This window comes from Manis javanica, chromosome 6 (assembly GCF_040802235.1).
Source record: "Manis javanica isolate MJ-LG chromosome 6, MJ_LKY, whole genome shotgun sequence".
NCBI lineage: Eukaryota > Metazoa > Chordata > Mammalia > Pholidota > Manidae > Manis > Manis javanica.
The window spans coordinates 72764920-72782157 of record NC_133161.1 but is presented as its reverse complement, the minus strand read 5'-3'; the positions used below and the strand labels follow the sequence as shown (position 1 = coordinate 72782157).

The 17238-nt window shown below is 40.2% G+C and overlaps 1 protein-coding gene across 7 annotated transcripts in view; it reads left to right on the top strand.

Moving 5' to 3' along the window:
* Positions 1–17238, top strand: part of CDK14 (cyclin dependent kinase 14) — an 835688-nt gene that overhangs the window by 194747 nt on the left and 623703 nt on the right. For 2 of the 7 annotated variants that reach the window (XM_073238871.1, XM_037019860.2), the window contains one exon: positions 15811–15925. The exons of 4 other annotated variants lie outside the window; for them this stretch is intronic. The gene's annotated coding sequence lies outside the window, so the exon portion shown is untranslated. Of the gene's footprint in view, positions 1–15810; positions 15926–16022; positions 16048–17238 lie in introns of those variants that run through there. One more of the 7 variants, XM_073238872.1, reaches the window with a different exon arrangement.

The following is a 17238-nucleotide window of genomic DNA, read 5'->3' as shown; positions in this document are numbered from 1 at the left end:
GAGACTTGTCATTTCACCATTGTATGTCCATGACTCCTTTATCAAATGTTAATTGACCATATATGTTTGGGTTAATGTCTGGACTCTCTAATCTGTTCCACTGGTCTGTGACTCTGTTCTTGTGCCAGTACCAAATTGTCTTGATTACTATGGCTTTGTAGTAGAGCTTGAAGTTGGGGAGTGAGATCCCCCCTACTTTATTCTTCTTTCTCAGGATTGCTTTGGCTATTTGGGGTCTTTGGTGTTTCCATATGAATTTTTGAATTATTTGTTCCAGTTCATTGAAGAATGTTGCTGGTAATTTGATAGGGATTGCATCAAATCTGTATATTGCTTTGAGCAGGATGGCCATTTTGACGATATTGATTCTTCCTAGCCACGAGCATGGGATGAGTTTTCATTTGTTAGTGTCCCCTTTAATTTCTCTTAAGAGTGACTTCTGGTTTTCAGGGTATAGGTCTTTCACTTCTTTGGTTAGGTATATTCCTAGGTATTTTATTATTTTTGATGCAATGGTGAATGGAATTGTTTTCCTGATTTCTCTTTCTATTGGTTCATTGTTAGTGTATAGGAAAGCTACAGATTTCTGTGTGTTAATATTGTATCCTGCAACTTTGCTGTTTTCCGATATCAGTTCTAGTAGTTTTGGAGTGGAGTCTTTAGGGTTTTTTATTTACAATATCATGTCATCTGCAAATAGTGACAGTTGAACTTCTTCTTTACCAATCTGGATTCCTTCTATTTTTTTGTTTTGTCTGATTGCCGTGGCTAGGACCTCCAGTACTATGTTAAATAACAGTGGGGAGAGTGGGCATCCCTGTCTAGTTCCTGATCTCAGAGGAAAAGCTTTCAGCTTCTTGCTGTTCAGTATGATGTTGGCTGTGGGTTCATCATATATGGCATTTATTATGTTGAGGTACTTGCCCTCTATTCCCATTTTGCTGAGAGTTTTTATCATAAATGGATGTTGAACTTTGTCAAATGCTTTTTCAGGATCTATGGAGATGATCATGTGGTTTTTGTCTTTCTTTTTGTTGATGTGGTGGATGATGTTGATGGATTTTCCAAATGTACCATCCTTGCATCCCTGGGATGAATCCCACTTGGTCATGGTGTGTTATCCTTTTGATATACTTTTGAATTCAGTTTGCTAATATTTTATTGAGTATTTTTGCGTCTACATTCATCAGGGATATTGGTCTGTAATTTTCTTTTTTGGTGGGGTCTTTGCCTGGTTTTGGTATTAAGGTGATGTTGGCTTTATAGAATGAGTTTGGGAGTATTCCCTCCTCTTCTATTTGTTGGAAAACTTTAAGGAGAATGGCTATTATGTCTTCTCTGTGTGTCTGATACAATTCTGAGGTAAATTCGTCCGGCCCCGGGGTTTTGTTCTTGGGTAGTTTTTTTATTACCGTTTCAATTTCTTTGCTCGTAATTGGTTTGTTTAACTTTTGTGTTTCTTCCTTGGTCAGTCTTGGAAGGTAGTATTTTTCTAGGAAGTTGTTCATTTCTTCTAGGTTTTCCAGCTTGTTGGCATATAGGTTTTCATAGTAGTCTTTAATAATTCTTTGTATTTCTGTGGAGTCTGTCGTGATTTTTCTGTTCTCATTTCTGATTCTGTTGATGTGTGTTGATTCTCTTTTTCTCTTAATAAGTCTGTCTAGAGGCTTATCTATTTTGTTTATTTTCTCAAAGAAGCAGCTCTTGGTTTCACTGATTTTTGCTATTGTTTTATTCTTCTCAATTTTGTTTATTTCTTCTCTGATCTTTAGTATGTCCCTCCTTCTGCTTACTTTAGGCCTCATTTGTTCTTCTTTTTCCAGTTTCGATAATTGTGATGTTAGACTATCTCCTTTGGGACTGTTCTTCCTTCTTCAAGTGTGCCTGGATCGCTATATACTTTCCTCTTAAGACTGCTTTCGCTGCATCCCACAGAAGTTGGGGCTTTGTGTTGTTGTTGTCATTTGTTTCTGTATATTCCTTGATCTCTATTTTGATTTGTTCATTGATCCATTGATTATTTAGGAGCATGTTGTTAAGCCTCCATGTGTTTGTGAGCCTTTTTGTTTTCTTTGTAGAATTTATTTCTAGTTTTATACCTTTGTGGTCTGAAAAATTGGTGGGTAGAATTTCAATATTTTGGAATTTACTGAGTCTCTTTTTGTGGGCTAGTATGTGATCTATTCTGGAGAATGTTCCATGTGCACTTGAGAAGAATGTATATCCTGTTGCTTTTGGATGTAGAGTTCTATAGATGTCTATGAGGTCCATCTGTTCTAGTGTGTTGTTCAGTGCCTCTGTGTCCTTACTTATTTTCTGCCCAGTGGATCTATCTTTTGGGGTGAGTGGCATGTTGAAGTCTCCTAAAATGAATGCATTGCATTCTACTTCTCCCTTTAGTTCTGTTAGTATTTGTTTCACATATGCTGGTGCTCCTGAGTTGGGTGCATATATATTTATAATGGTTATATCCTCTTGTTGGACTGAGCCCTTTATCATTATGTAGTGTCGTTCTTTATCTTTTGTTACTTTCTTTGTTTTGAAGTCTATTTTGTCTGATATTAGTACTGCAACCCCTGCTTTCTTCTCACTGTTGTTTGCCTGAGATATGTTTTTCCATCCCTTGACTTTTAGTCTGTGCATGTCTTTGGGTTTGAGGTGAGTTTATTGTAAGCAGCATATAGATGGGTATTGCTTTTTTATCCATTCTATTACTCTGTGTCTTTTGATTGGTGCGTTAAGTCCATTTACATTTAGGGTGACTATTGAGAGATAGGTACTTATTGCCATTGCAGGCTTTAAATTCGTGGTTACCAAAGGTTCAAGGTTAGCCTCTTTAGAATCATACTGCCTAACTTAGCTCACTTATTTAGCTGTTATATACACTGTCTGAAGATTCTTTTCTTCTCTCCCTTCTTATACCTCCTCTTCCATTCTTCATATGTTGGGTGTTTTGTTCTGTGCTCTTTTTAGGAGTGCTCCAATCTAGTCCAGTCCCTGTAATATGCCCTGTAGAGATGGTTTGTGGGAAGCAAATTCCCTCAGCTTTTGCTTGTCTGGGAATTGTTTAATCCCTCCATCATATTTAAGTGAAAATCATGCTGGATACAGTATCCTTGGTTCAAGGCCCTTCTGTTTCATTGCATTAAATATATCATGCCAGTCTCTTCTGGCCTGTAGGGTTTCTGTCCAGAAGTCTGATGATAGCCTGATGGGTTTTCCTTTATAGGTGACCTTTTTCTCTTTAGCTGCCTTTAAAACTCTTTCCTTGTTTTTGATCCTTGCCTTTTTAATTATTATGTGTCTTGGTGTTCTCCTTCTTGGATCCTGTCTGTTGGGGGTTCTGTGTATTTCCGTGGTCTGTTCGATTATTTCCTCCCCCAGCTTGGCATATTTTTCAGCAATTATTTCTTCAAAGACACTTTGTATCCCTTTTCCTCTCTCTTCTTCTTCTGTTACCCCTATAATATGGATATTGTTCCTTTTGGATTGGTCACACAGTTCTCTTAGTATTGTTTCATTCCTGGAGATCCTTTTATCTCTCTGTATGTCAGCTTCTATGTGTTCCTGTTCTCTGGTTTCTATTCCTTCAATGGCCTCTTGCATCTTATCCATTCTGCTTATAAATCCTTCCATGGTTTGTTTCACTTCTGTATTCTCCTTCCTGGCATCTGTGATCTCCCTCCAGACTTCATCCCATTGCTCTTGCATTTTTCTCTCCATCTCCATCAGCATGTTTATAATTTTTATTTTGAATTCTTTTTCAGGGAGACTGGTTAGGTCTGTCTCCTTCTCTGTTGTGGCCTGTGTGATCTTGGATTGCCTGTAATTTTGCCTTTTCATGGTGATAGAAATAGTTTGCAGAGCTGGAACGAATGACGGCTGGAAGAACTTCCCCTCTTGTTGGTTTGTGGCCTTCCTCTCCTGGGAGAACAGTGACCTCTAGTGGCTTGTTCTGGGCAGCTGCACGCAGACAGGGTTTCTGCTTTCTGCCTGGCTGCTATGGAGTTTATCTCTGCTGTTGCTGTGGGTGTGACCTGGCTCTGGCTGCTCCTCCAAAATGGTGGAGCCCCATTGGATGGGGAGCGGTCGGGAGGCTATTTATCTCGGTAAGGGGCCTCTGTATTCCCTGCTGCCCAGAGGGTTAGAGTGCCCAGAGATCCCCAGATTCCCTACCTCTGGAGTAATTGTCCTGCCCTGCCCCTTTAAGACTTCCAAAAAGCTCTTGCCAAAACAAAAGAACAAACAAAAACAAAACAACAAAAAAAATTTTTGTAATTAATTAAAAAAAAAAACTGCTCGCTTTTCTTTGTCCTCAGGTGCCGGCTTCAGGCACCTGCTCACTGGTCTTGCTGCCCTGTTTCCCTAGTATTGGGTTCCCTGTCCCTTTAAGACTTCCAAAAAGCACTTGCCAAGAAAAGAAGAAAAAAATAATTGGCCGCTCATGTTTCTTTGTTTTCCGGCACGGGCCTCAGGCACCCCCCTCACCAGTCTTGCTGCCCTGTTTCCCTCGTATTGGGGTCCCTCTCCCTTTAAGACTTCCAAAAAGCACTCGCGAAAAAAAGTAAAAAGAGAAAGAAAATGGTCTCTCCCATTTCTTTATTCTCTGGTGCCGGCCTCAGGCACCCACTCAGTGGTCTTGCTGCCCTGTTTCCCTAGTATTGGGGTTCCTGCCCCTTTAAGACTTCCAAAAAGCACTTGCCAATAAAAGACAAAAGAAAAAAATAAAATGGCTGCTCGCATTCCTTTCTTGTCCTGTGCTGGCCTCAGGTACCCGCTCACCGGTCTTGCTGCCCTGTTTCCTTAGTATTGGGGTCCCTGTCCCTTTAAGACTTCCAAAAAGCACTCGCCAAAACAAAACAAAAACAAAAACAACAACAACAACAACAACAAAAATGGCCGCTCGTGTTTCTATTTTCTCCGGTGCCGGCCTCAGGCACCTGCTCGCCGGTCTTGCTGGCCTGTTTCCCTAGTTTCCAGGACCCCACGCATGCACTGTGTCTGTGCTCTAGTCCAGATGGCTGGGGCTGGGTGTTCAGCAGCCCTGGGCTCCCTCTCCTTCCCCGCTCCAACTTTTCTCTTCCTGCTGGGAGCTGGGGAGAGGGGCGCTCGGGTCCTGCAGGGCTGGGGCTTGTATCTTACACCCTTCGCGAGGTGCTGGGTTCTCGCAGGTGTGGATGTGGTGTGGATGTTGTCCTGTGTCCTCTGGTCTCTGTTCTAGGAAAAGTTGTCTTTGTTATATTTTCATAGATATATGTGGTTTTGGGAGGAGATTTCCACTGTTCTACTCACGCCGCCATCTTGGCTCTGCCCCCCCATTTCTTTTTAAGTTTATAAACCATTTTAATTCCTTTTATCCTTGTGCACTCCAGGCTACTTCCAGTATTTAGTTATACCTGAGAATTACTATAGTTTTTGGAAGGAACACCCCGAGACTTGTGTCTTAGTGAGACAGGGACCTTGGGTGTAGTCAGAGTAGGGTGAGGGCCTCTGGAAAAAGCAAGGCAGGATATTTGCAGTCAGAGCAATGTAACAATGTAAAGAAGTCCCTATTGAAACTCTGTGTTAAGCATTATGTAAAGTCAAGGTCACGCTAATTCTCTAGGGGAAAGATACAGACTAGGAATATAGACATCTTCAGAGAGATCAGTTAAAGCTCAAAAGGCCAGAAGCAACTTGGCCTAGAATGTTTGAGTGTTCCGCAAATAAAGAAGGGTATCTCAGCATAACCCGTGACTTCACTGTAAACAGCCCTAGCAAGCAGACAACAATTCAGCCCACCTTGAGGGCAGGGCGGGTGGTACAAGTCCACACCCTAAGCCCTCAGTTCCCCCAAATCCTCAACTGCCTATAAATCCCCTAGACAACACACCACCCCGGGCTATCTTGGCCCAGGGTGTATTCTCTCACTGATCTCTAAATAAAAGCCTCTCTCCCTGGCTCTCCTACCTTGGGTGTTTGCTAAGTTCATTCTTCGACTCTGCAAACAAGAATCCCGGCATCATTAGAACCTTCTTAGTGTTATTAGAAACCTTGGAAGTCATCTAATCCCCCCTTCCAATTGGTATAAGAAACATTTTATAACCTTTGATCATCTGCTTAAAGGCTTCTAGTATGAGGGGGCTTAAAACCTTAGGGGTGTCTAATTCCTCTCTTGGCTATAGTTGACAGAAAATTCAAGATATGTTAAAAGAATAGTGGAATAGATAGAGAGGGTTGGGAGCAGCTGGACTCTTTAAATAAACCACATTAGTGAAGTGATAAGATTCTTTCAGGCCCCATCAGGGAACCAGAAGCAATGCATGTTAAGTGAATCTGGTCCATTTGACTATGGAATGAGAGAATATAAAGGAGGGCTCTTTGAGGGTATATTAGTTACCTATTGCTTCATAGTAAGTTATTCCTGATCTTCATGCCTTAAAATAAGAATAAACATATATTTTCTCTCAGAGTTCCTGTAGGTTAGGAATTTGGGAGTGACCTAGCTGGGTGGGTCTGGCTCTGGGTGTCTCCAAGGTTGTAGTAAAGATGTCGGTTGGAGCTGCAGTCAGTTGAAGGCTGGCCTGGGCCTGGAGGGTGCGTTCACACCGTGGCTCATTCATATGGCTGTTGGCAGACAGTCTCAGTGCCTTGCCACGTGACCATCTCTGTAGTGCTACAGAGAATGTCCTTACATTCTGGGGGCTGGCTTTTCCCAGAGTGAGTAATTGAACAGAAAGCAAGATGGAAGCCTCAGTGCTTTTTATGAGCTTGAAAATCACATGTGGTCATTTCTGCACGATCCTATTGGTCACCCAGGTCATCCTTATTCAGTATGGGAGGGGACCACACAGGAGTGTGAGTAGGAGGAGGCAGATCTCTGGTTTCCTGGACATTGACTACCCACTGATCCCTGATGATTCAATTCACATCTCTCTTACCTTCAAAATGAAATACACTCATTCCTCTCAGGGTCCCTCAAATTTCATCCCAATACAGAGGTCAACTCTTCGTGCAGGAGAATTAGGAGATATATAAACAGCTTTTAGAAATGCTGGGAATCTCTGAAGAATTTTCCTTTGTTGGACAGAATTGTTGCATTTGGGCAGTGTTCTCAATTATAACAGTGTTTTTTTATGTTCTATCCTATGAAATTTCTGGCCCAAATGAATAGAAAATAGATTTATAATCCTGACAGAGGAAAGGAGTTCTAGTGAAATATTCCAACTTATTTTTAGTCAGGAAAGCTTCATGACATTTACTAGTTCGCAAAAATCAGCGCTAGGTTCCTGGAAAGGCTATCGGAGAGCTCTCAGTCCAGGAAGTCAAAACCTAAGAAAATGTGGGTCTCAAACTTTTTCAGCTTCAAGCTCACCATTTTCTACTTGGCTTTGTGAGGCTCGGGCTGGAGCTCTGTGAAATACAGTTCCCAGATTTCCTAGCCAGCTGGATTCCTGTTGGTTTCTGGCAGTTGGAGACACTGGCGGAAGATGGAAATGTAGGAGAAAGAGGGAGAAAGGACTTTGCTCTTTTCAGCTACCGTCAGCATTTCCCCTGCGGCAGCTATAGCTCTAGGCTGTAAATTCTTGAGGAATTGTCGGCACCAGCTTTGCCATGGCCCCTAACCAAGGTCTGAGTACCACTTACACTCTGTGTGTCCTCTTCCCCTACCCCGTGCCCAGTTTGGCCTTTGAGCATCACGGTTCTGGTCTCCCCACGTCTTCCCTTCTGTTTCTGCAGCCCTTAGACTGTAGCTGCTTCTAGCAGTTATAGTACCGGGTTATCTCTGTGTCCCCGTTTTACTTTCTCAGTCTCCCAACACCTATGTAATCAATTTCTTCTATTAACACTCTACCATTTAAAATACCTAATGGCTACATTCTCACTGACTGAAAGTTACTCAGGTTTCTAGATACATCATCCCTGACAATTACTGAGACCTGTTTGTGCTTTGTTTGGTTTTCTTTCTTGCAAAGTCATAGCTAGAGACTACTGCCCTTCAACTGGTTCTTTGTCCAAATGTTCAGCGCTTTTCTGCTGCTTAGCGCTGGTGGTCGTTGACCCCATCTTAAGGCTCTGTACTCCTGAGTGGGCCTCCAGGATCTACTACCTTCTCTCCGCGGTGGACTCAGTGAGGCCGAGTGGGCTTACCTGGGATGCCAGAGTAGTTTCATCTTTGGGTCCCAGCCCGTCCTCATTCATTCCCAACACAAAGGAGTGTGTACTGTACCCCCGTGGCTCTAGCAGTCCCTGCCTGGGCGGCCACGGGCCTCCCCTCCACACACGTGGAGCCGCTTCCTTCCCCCCAGGCACTGCGCGCTGGAGGGTAACTGCAGGACCGCGCTTCCTTCCCATGTTTGTCTTTCCCAAGACTTCTGTTTCTCCTCTGCCATCTGCTTTATTTTTCTTTTTTATTCCCAGTTCCCTTTTTTCTTATTATCCCCAATTGGAATGATTCATACTTCGTATATATTAAAATTGGAAGTGCTTGCTGGGAAGGTATGTCTGCTGAGTTACTCGAATTTTATATAAAAACTCCTGCATGAAGAAGCATGGTTACGTTATCTTATGAAGTGGACATTTTATAGACCAGAGGAAAACAGCTAGTGATTTCGTTAATGGTGCTTCCACCAGTTAAATCAATTAAGCCTTTCTACTTTTATTAGAGGGGTCGTGTGTGTCTTCAGTCAACATTTACCTTGCTGCCCTGTTTACTCAGCACTCTCGGGGGTAGGTGCATGGGGGACAGCAGAGGACTAAAATGAACCAGCTCTTGCCTGTGTTGAAAGACTGTACTCTGAACCTGGGGATAGAGAACACATTCATTAAGCATCTGAAGGGCCAAAAGTAAGTGTAAGATGATGTGTTAGAAACTGTACTTGAGTGTTTTGGGGCAAGTGCTTCCTGGATACAGGCTGTAAACACTTTGTTTTCTTATTTTATCCTTAAAACTTTCATTCATTTCCTCTAGTTAATACTGTTTTGCAAGTGGTGAAGCTAAGGCTTATAGGTTAAATCACTTGCCTGAAGATCAAGAAGTTAGGATTTGAACCTAGGTAGTTCTGAGTCTGAAGTGTATAATGGATAGAAGTGAAAGTTGTGTGCACTTGTGTCACGCTTGTATGTGTGTGTGCTCTGAGGTGTATGGATATCTTCTATTTACACTCCTGCATCCCTTCTCCATCCTGCTCTGTTCCCAGGGGCCTGACCTGTGTGGATTACACCAGTAAACACCCTTGCCCTTCAGCTTCCAGACAGATTTGACCAATGGGAAGAAATCAGGAGGTCTGAGGGCAGGTGGAGAATATTGGGTGTTTATTCCCACAGCTCTTCTTCATTGGGTCCAGGCCAGAGGACTCTATAGCCCTCCCTATTTGCTCCCTCCCCTCTCTGTGTCTGTCTCTGAATTCCAGGAATCAATTTTTCCAGCACTAAGGGGGTAGGTTCTTTATGTTCTTGTTAGTAACACTACCCTGCCCTGACTTTAAAAGTTGCCTCTTGATCAAACTCCGTTTGAATGTATAATATCCAGTTTGAGTGTATCACGTGTTTCCTGTTGAGACTGTACGAGGAAATCCTTGTAAGGCGGTCCTCCCTCTCCTTCTGTCACTGTCCTTGGGCAGGATGTTCCAGGTAGCTAAGACATGGTCCATACCCTCAGGAAACTTGGGATATAGTTAAAATTTTGATTAATAATAACAGAAAAAAACTAGTAATGTATTTGAGAGGCAGAATGACTAAAGAGGAAATCTAGCACATGAAATGAGTTGATTACTCAATGCAAGAGAGAGCCAGCGATTCACAAATTGGTTGCTTATTCTTTCTACCTCTGCATTAGCTCTATTCCCCTGGTCAGAATTTTGAGAAAACTCATCTTTATTTAGTTTAATAAAAGAACAGCATGGAGGGTATAAAGTCTTTTTAAAAAATTGACTAATTGGAGGTGTGATTTTTAGAGCTCAACATATTCACTAAAAAGGTGAATTTACCATAAGAGCTGTCAATTAAATAATATTCTCTACATGTGTCTCTGGATTTAAAGTACATAAGGTCTATCAGTGGTTTTTTTTTTTTAGTAAATTAATAGATTTTATTTTTATTTTTTTTGAAGCAACTTTTGGCTTACAGAAAATAGTTCTTATCACCTCTTACTTCTCTCTCCACACCCTGCACCCCCAATTTTCCCCATTATTAATATCTTGCATTTGTGTGGTACATTTGTTATGATTGATGAGCCAGTATTAATTCATTATTATTAATTAAAGTCATGCTTGACCTTAACATTCACTGTGTTGTTCAATTCTATGGGTTTTGACAGTTGTATAAAGCACATGTATCCACTGTTAACAGCATCATACGGAATAGTTTCACTGCCCTAAAAGTTTTCTGTGTTCCACCTGTTCACCCCTTCTCCCCTTCCCCTGGTCCTCTGTCAACCACTGATCTTTTCGCTATTGCCATAGTTTTGCCTTTTCTACAGTTGTATATAGTTGGAATCATTCAGATCAGCTTCTTTTACTGAGTGATATGTATTTAAGGTTCCTCCATGTATTTTTGTGGCTTGATAGCTCATTTCATTTATCGCCGAATGATATTTAATTGTATGGATGTACTACAGTTTATTTAACCATTTACCCACTGAAGGACATCTTGGTTGCTTCTAAATTTTGGCAACTATGAGTAAGACTGGTATAAACATTTGTGAGTGAGTTTTGTGTGTACATAGCTTTGCATTGGTGTCCCAGGATTTAAGATATAAGTGGAGTTTGGGAAGTTCTGTGAGGTTTTCGTTTTTGAAAGCCAGGAAAAATAATAGTTTTTGTCTCTGCCAGTGTTCAGTTCTCACCCCATTATAATGGCATGGCTGATTAGGCAAGCACTAAGGCAAGGGCATAACATCAAAAGAAAACACAGGAAAAGGAAGTATTTCTGGAGTAAACTACCCATTCTGGTTGTGAAGTCCAGTCTCTAATCCTGAAAAGGGGTTTCTTTGAAATGGTCAGAGCTAAGGGTATATCCTGGCTTCCTTGCCAGACATACCAAGGCTTAATTAATCATTTACTTAGGTTTGACCTGAGAACTAGAGTTGAAATACAAACTGAACATCTGACACAATAAATCGAGTATAAAATATTTATGTGTTTTATAATTTTATATAAGCAATTTACGGATGACTTTTATTTCAGATTGTGGAAGGTAAACACATTACAAATGCATATTTAGTGTATGAACACATCTTTGGGATGTTAATGTGGCTCCTCTTTGCTTTTGATTAAGCAAAGAGCCATTCTTTCAAGACTTCCTGTGGCCACCAGTAATTCTGCCAAGGGATCTGACCTCCTGGGAATTTGCCAACCTTTCTTCAGAGGCTTTGACTCATGCTGAAACACCCTTAGAGTTTCTAGTGGTCTGCTGAAATCTTCTAGTTCAGTGTATGTGGGTGCTGAGCCAGAACATAAAAATTCCTATCTTGACTCACCCAACTCCGAGTTGTGTCATTTCAGGGAACTCCAACTTTTTTGTGTTAGAGAGTATACTAAGCCTCTCTCTGCTGCTTGCGGATATTGTAAAGGTGGATTAGCCCATGTTTTTAAAGCACTTAAAGCTTCCCAGGGGAAAGTGCCCTGTAACTTCCAGACATAATTACTGGGTATATTCCAGCTGGAATAAGGCAAGAAAAGTGCATTCACTTTAAAGCCAAATGCTTGCTCTTTTCTTCCAATGACTCCATTTAGTTCCTTCTTAGGGATAATGTATCTTGGATGTGAAAGCATTTCAGTTACAGTGGGGGGTGTTTTAATTATTATTCAATATTCCATCATAAATTTGGACTTATCACCATTTTGTATCTGAACCTAAAGACATCCTACCCAGTGGTCCAGAATCTTTCTCAGCTTACATGAAAGTGGACAGGTGCCTTCCTTCTTGTTTGTGAAGAACACTTAAACTAAGCTTCTTGATCTGGTTCTGCCTGTTCATGGAATCATGCCAGTCTGTAATATTCTCCATGTAGTTCAGAGCATCTAGTGTAATACTATAAGTGAGAAGCACTGAGGAATGACCTTCTACTTTCTTAGAAATTATTAGTAAAAATCAGAAAACAAGATTTTTTTTATCTATGAAACATTTTCTTCTGTTTCATAGAAAGTGGCTAAAATACAACAATATCGCACTGCTTTCAGAGATTTAAGCCTTCTTCTGTGGAAGAGTAAAACTAGAAAAGTAAACTAGAAAAAGTTGAAAAGTCATAGATATTTAAAAATACTTTCTAAAAAATATAATTTATGGATGAGAAATTGGTGTCACAAACTGGTTGAGTTCAGAGACCTCTGCTACTCATTTACTCAGTTCCTTCTCCTTAGCAGTTTGTAATAATAGGAGACTATCATAGTTTTACATTTGGAAATGGTTATTTAACAGCCCAGACCATTCACTGATAAGGACCTTAGTTGCAGTTTGATTTATTTTTGTTTCTTTTTGTCTGAAATACATTTCACAAATACTTTTAGTGACCACTCATCAGCTTAGTTTTTTCCCTCCGTCTTATTATTGACCTGACAGAACTTTCACTAGTTGATGCTAACAGTTTCTTAAGCTAGATCTAAAGGTTTAAAGCTGGATATACAGTTTAGTATGTAATAGTTCACTTAGGTATGTTTAGATCTCTAGTGCAGTGGTGGTGAAAAATGTTCTGGATCTAAAGAAATTCATCTTTTTGATATGTTTTTTGATCTGTGCTGTCCAGTACTGTAGCCATTAGACACGTGTGACTGTGAAGCACATGAAATATGGCTCATGGGCCTCAGGAACTGAATTTTAAATTTAAATTTAAATAACCACATGTGGCCAGTGGCTACTCTGTTGGGCAGCAAACACCAGTGAGTCATTTGGTGACTAGAGGCTTATCTTAACTTCTATCTTAATGTCCTTAAATACTTGGCAGCAGCAACAAAAATAAAAATTTATCCAGCAGGAGGTGTGAGTGGGCATTTAATTTTTGTGATTTATGGCAGCCCTGTGAGCTCCCGTTTCACAGGGAGTCCAGGGAGCACAAGTAACTCAGCCGAGGTCGTAGTGCTTGTCTGTGTGTGCTTTCTGTTTTTGCCACAGAATCTAACTGTAGCACCAATTATTTTGTAGAACACCTTTCTGTTTGTGTTTGTCTGATGTTTTCTCACGATTAGATTGAAGTTTTATAATATTTTTATCACTCTAGACGAAACCCTGTGCCCACTAGCAGGCACTGCCCATCTTTTTCCCTGAGCCCCTAGCAACCGCAAATCTTACCTTCTTTCTCTATAACTGTTCCTATTCTGAAAATTTCACGTAAATGGAATCATACACTATTGGTCTTTGCAGCTGGCTTCTTCATTTCTCATAATGCTTTCAAGGTTCATCCTTGTGGACATAGGTCTCAGTAGTCTGTTCCTTTTTATGGGTGAGTAATCCTCTGTATGTAGATATGCCACATTTTGTTTATTCTATTGGTGGAGATTTGGGTTGATAGATATTGTTATCTATTGGTGGAGATTTGGGTTGTTACCACCTTTTGGTTATTTTGAATAGTGTTGCTATAAACAGTCATCTACAGGTTTGTGTGGGCATATTTGTTTTCCTTTTTCTTGCATATAGACCTAGGACTGAAATTGCTGGGTCATTTGGTAACTGTGTTTAGCATTTCTGAGGTGGGGTAGTTTCTTTTTGATAAATGTGATGGATTCTTCATTTTATCTACTAGTGAATTAGGGTTACAGTGGAGTGTAGATTCAAGACAATAATAATAGTGGATCTGGTACTCTCATTTAGTGCCAAGTTAAACATTAAAAAAATAATCAACACTTATTTTCCAATTTTTGCACATACATTTGGTATTAAAAAATGCATGACAGTATCCTTATTTCTTTCTTCATACTTTTCTTTGAAGAAAAATATGTAGGTTGGTATTTATATAAATGGTATTCCCAACACAATGTGAACAGTGGGATTGTTGCTACAATATCAGTTGAAATAAGAATCTGCCCTTTTGAGTAAGTATTAAAGATAGCTCTGGGGAAAATTTCTGAATCCAAAGCAGGACAATAATCTTTGTTGGTTATGGCATCTTTCTAGGCCTTATTAGTGTTCAAACCCTAAAGGGTTGGACTCTGTGCCTCCCTGCTGATCTGTCTGCAAATAACAGCAGAATTTTAAGACAATATTCTTTTTTTGTTGTTGTTCAATAAATAGACATTTCTTGCTGAGATGACAGAAGTCTGAAACTACTTTTTAAAAGTACACGTAGTTTAACTCTGTGAATGTTGCCAGAAGTGGTCTTATTAAACTAAGGTTATGATGTACCTTGATCTGACAGAATATTACCCTGAATTACAGAACAGTTGCTTTAAAAAGGCAGAAAAGTCCTGGGATAAGAATCTCCACACTTGTGATGTTTTCCTGATTTCTCCTGTTTCATTCAAATATTTCCTGTTGTATATTTTCTGTATGAGGTGGGAAGGAGACCATAAAAGTATATATGTTGTTCTTGTTGTCAGGGAGCTTATGCAAATAATGGTACAAGGCAGAAAAGAAGAAAAGGCTGGGATGTGGGAAAGTTTCAAGTAATTCAGGAAGAACTCAGCTGTCCCCTGTCCTTGGGTGGGGTGGTGGAATCCTGGCACCAGGGAGTGTGTGTGTGTGTGTGTAAATCTTTGGGCTGACTTTTTTTTCTTGAAAGACTTTTGTTAAGAATACTTTTAGATTAAAATTGAGATATAAATAAAATTGAGAGGAATAAAATAAAGAGGCGGGTGCAAAGCTTTGCCTTATGCCCCCTGCCCTCGCACATGGACAGCCTCTCCCATTATCAGCATCAGTCACCAGAATGGTGCATTTTTCACCAAGGATGAACCTTGAATTGACTCTTTATAGCAATAGCACAACCATATTATTTTGGAATCCACTAATTAGGAAACTTTTGTGGAATATTGGATAAAGACTGAGCTTTAGATAGGATTTTTTAAGAAATTCATGGCATCAGTGACAAAGTAAATGTTTGACCTATTTAGGAGAGGAGAGTGGTTTAAAGTACTTCCATAATGAAGGACTCATGCACAAACATTCCCGCATTATTTATTAGGTATGTAGAATATTGAGAAAAAATACTGTGATGGCTAAGAGCATAGATTCCAGCATCAGACTCCCTAGATTCAGATATTGACTCTATTATTTACTAACTACTTAACTTCTTCTATTTACAAGTTACTTCTGTGAGCCTCACTGTCTTCTGTTAAGATATGAATAAAATAATCTTGTCTGTTTCATAGCACTGCTATGATGACTGAGTGTATGAATATACATAAAATACTTAGATCCATGCTTGGTAACTGATAAGTACTCATTGAGTATTAACTGTTACTAATGTGTTTGTAGCACTGTATGGGGTATAGATGGGAGACATAAGAGAACTTCTGGAGTCATAAATTTTACAGACTGTCAGGTAAAATTACATGTATCGATATTTAACACACAAACAAGTTCAGTAATACAATATAGGTAGGTACATGTTTTCTTTCTAGTTTGCAGTTTAAAAACTAATCAATTTAATAGACTTTCAAAACCTTAGGTTGGTTCTCTTCAGGTAACAGAAAAGTATTACCTTTTCATTTAACATGCTTTGTGGTTTAGACTCTTCCATAAATTCTGAACTTTGAGACCTTCCCTTAGTTGGATGATTTAGTGAAATTTGACTATTTGGCTTACTGGGGAAATGCACACTAACCTTTACCCTTCACATATTTGGTGAATGTAACAACTAGAAGGAAATGCTCTTGTTTCTTGAATATTGTCTTACAGCCCAGGTACAAAACAGTGGCTTCTGAGTCTGAGGAAGCAGCAACTGGCAAAAGCATGAAGTGAAGCCTGAGGAAGCAGCAACTGGCAAAAGCGTGAAGTGAAGCCACTGTGTGAGGTATCCTCAGCCATAGCACTTGGAATCAAGAGATGGAACAGACGTTGGTGATTGGTTCACTTCCCAGGGATTCTGAAACCATTCTTGACAAACTGTTCAGACACAGATAAACTGAATTCAAGGTCTGCTACAGGATTCCTTTGAAAATTTTTAGATTTGCCTGTTGAGGTCTACTCAAGTTGAAATTATAAACCAATATATTTTGCAAAATTTCTTTTGGCAAAAGGTACTTGTGGCTGCTATTCCTTTTTTTCTAGCTTTTTTGCTGCTTTAGAATTGTGCTGAGCAGGGGTGCTGCAGTGTATGGCCCCAGAGGACAGCACTCATAGTTTATGTCAAGTGCACCCCCTGGAATTGAGCAGTGCACAGCCTGCACAGCTGCTTATGGAGGTCCTAGTGCTCTTGCTCTTAGAACCTGGTGTTACAAGGTCTTTGGAATTGTTACAAATTCTTTGGAATGCTTGCTGGTGTTATGGATGAACTTGGGCCTTTAACTGGACAAGGTTTTGCACTCCCAATACTCAGATGACCCTGTATTTAACCATGTGCCTTCAGTATCTGGTGGCAGTAACCCAAACTCTCACTGTTATTACATACGTTATTATGACATGTCTTATAACTGTAAGGCATCTATTTGGTGACTGGTTTAAAGGATTTCTAACCCTTGTGTGCTAGGACTTCACTAAGCGTTCTTCACTTGAAAGCCTGATTTGTGTTACTAGAGTCGCTATTGCTGGGACTCAGCCTTCTGCTGCCACTTGAAGGTCTGGGAGGTTAGAAATGGATTGGTGCTTGTGTTCAAAGGACTGCTCTATCTCATACAGCAGGGCCGTGCTTCCAGCTGCTCCAGGCGGGGTCTTGAGCAACTGCAACAGCTGCCCTGGGCGTCAGAGCACTCTCCTGCAGTATAGAAGGATTAGATATGCTATTTGCTAGAGCTGTGTCTGGCAAGAGTCTTAGAACACTTCCAGGAAAGAATAACAAAATTGTATTTCAGCGCTGGAGTAAGAAAAGTTGGCACTTACCTCCATGAGGTCACTTCACCGGGGACAAAAGATTTCTGTGTTTATTTTAATCAATTTTATAGGTACTTTAAGGAATACTTTAAGCCTGGATTCTAACTTAGAGAAATTATAAAAATAGCTCTGTTAACTTTGGGGTGATCAGAACAGAGATGATATATTTTGCTCATACAGGTTATTCTGAGTTTATGTTTACTCATCTACAAATTAGGCCACTGTTCATACCCAGAATTCTTTCTTTTTCTTATTTCAGTTTTTTCGTGTTTAGTAGTTAGGAGTATTGGTATAGAG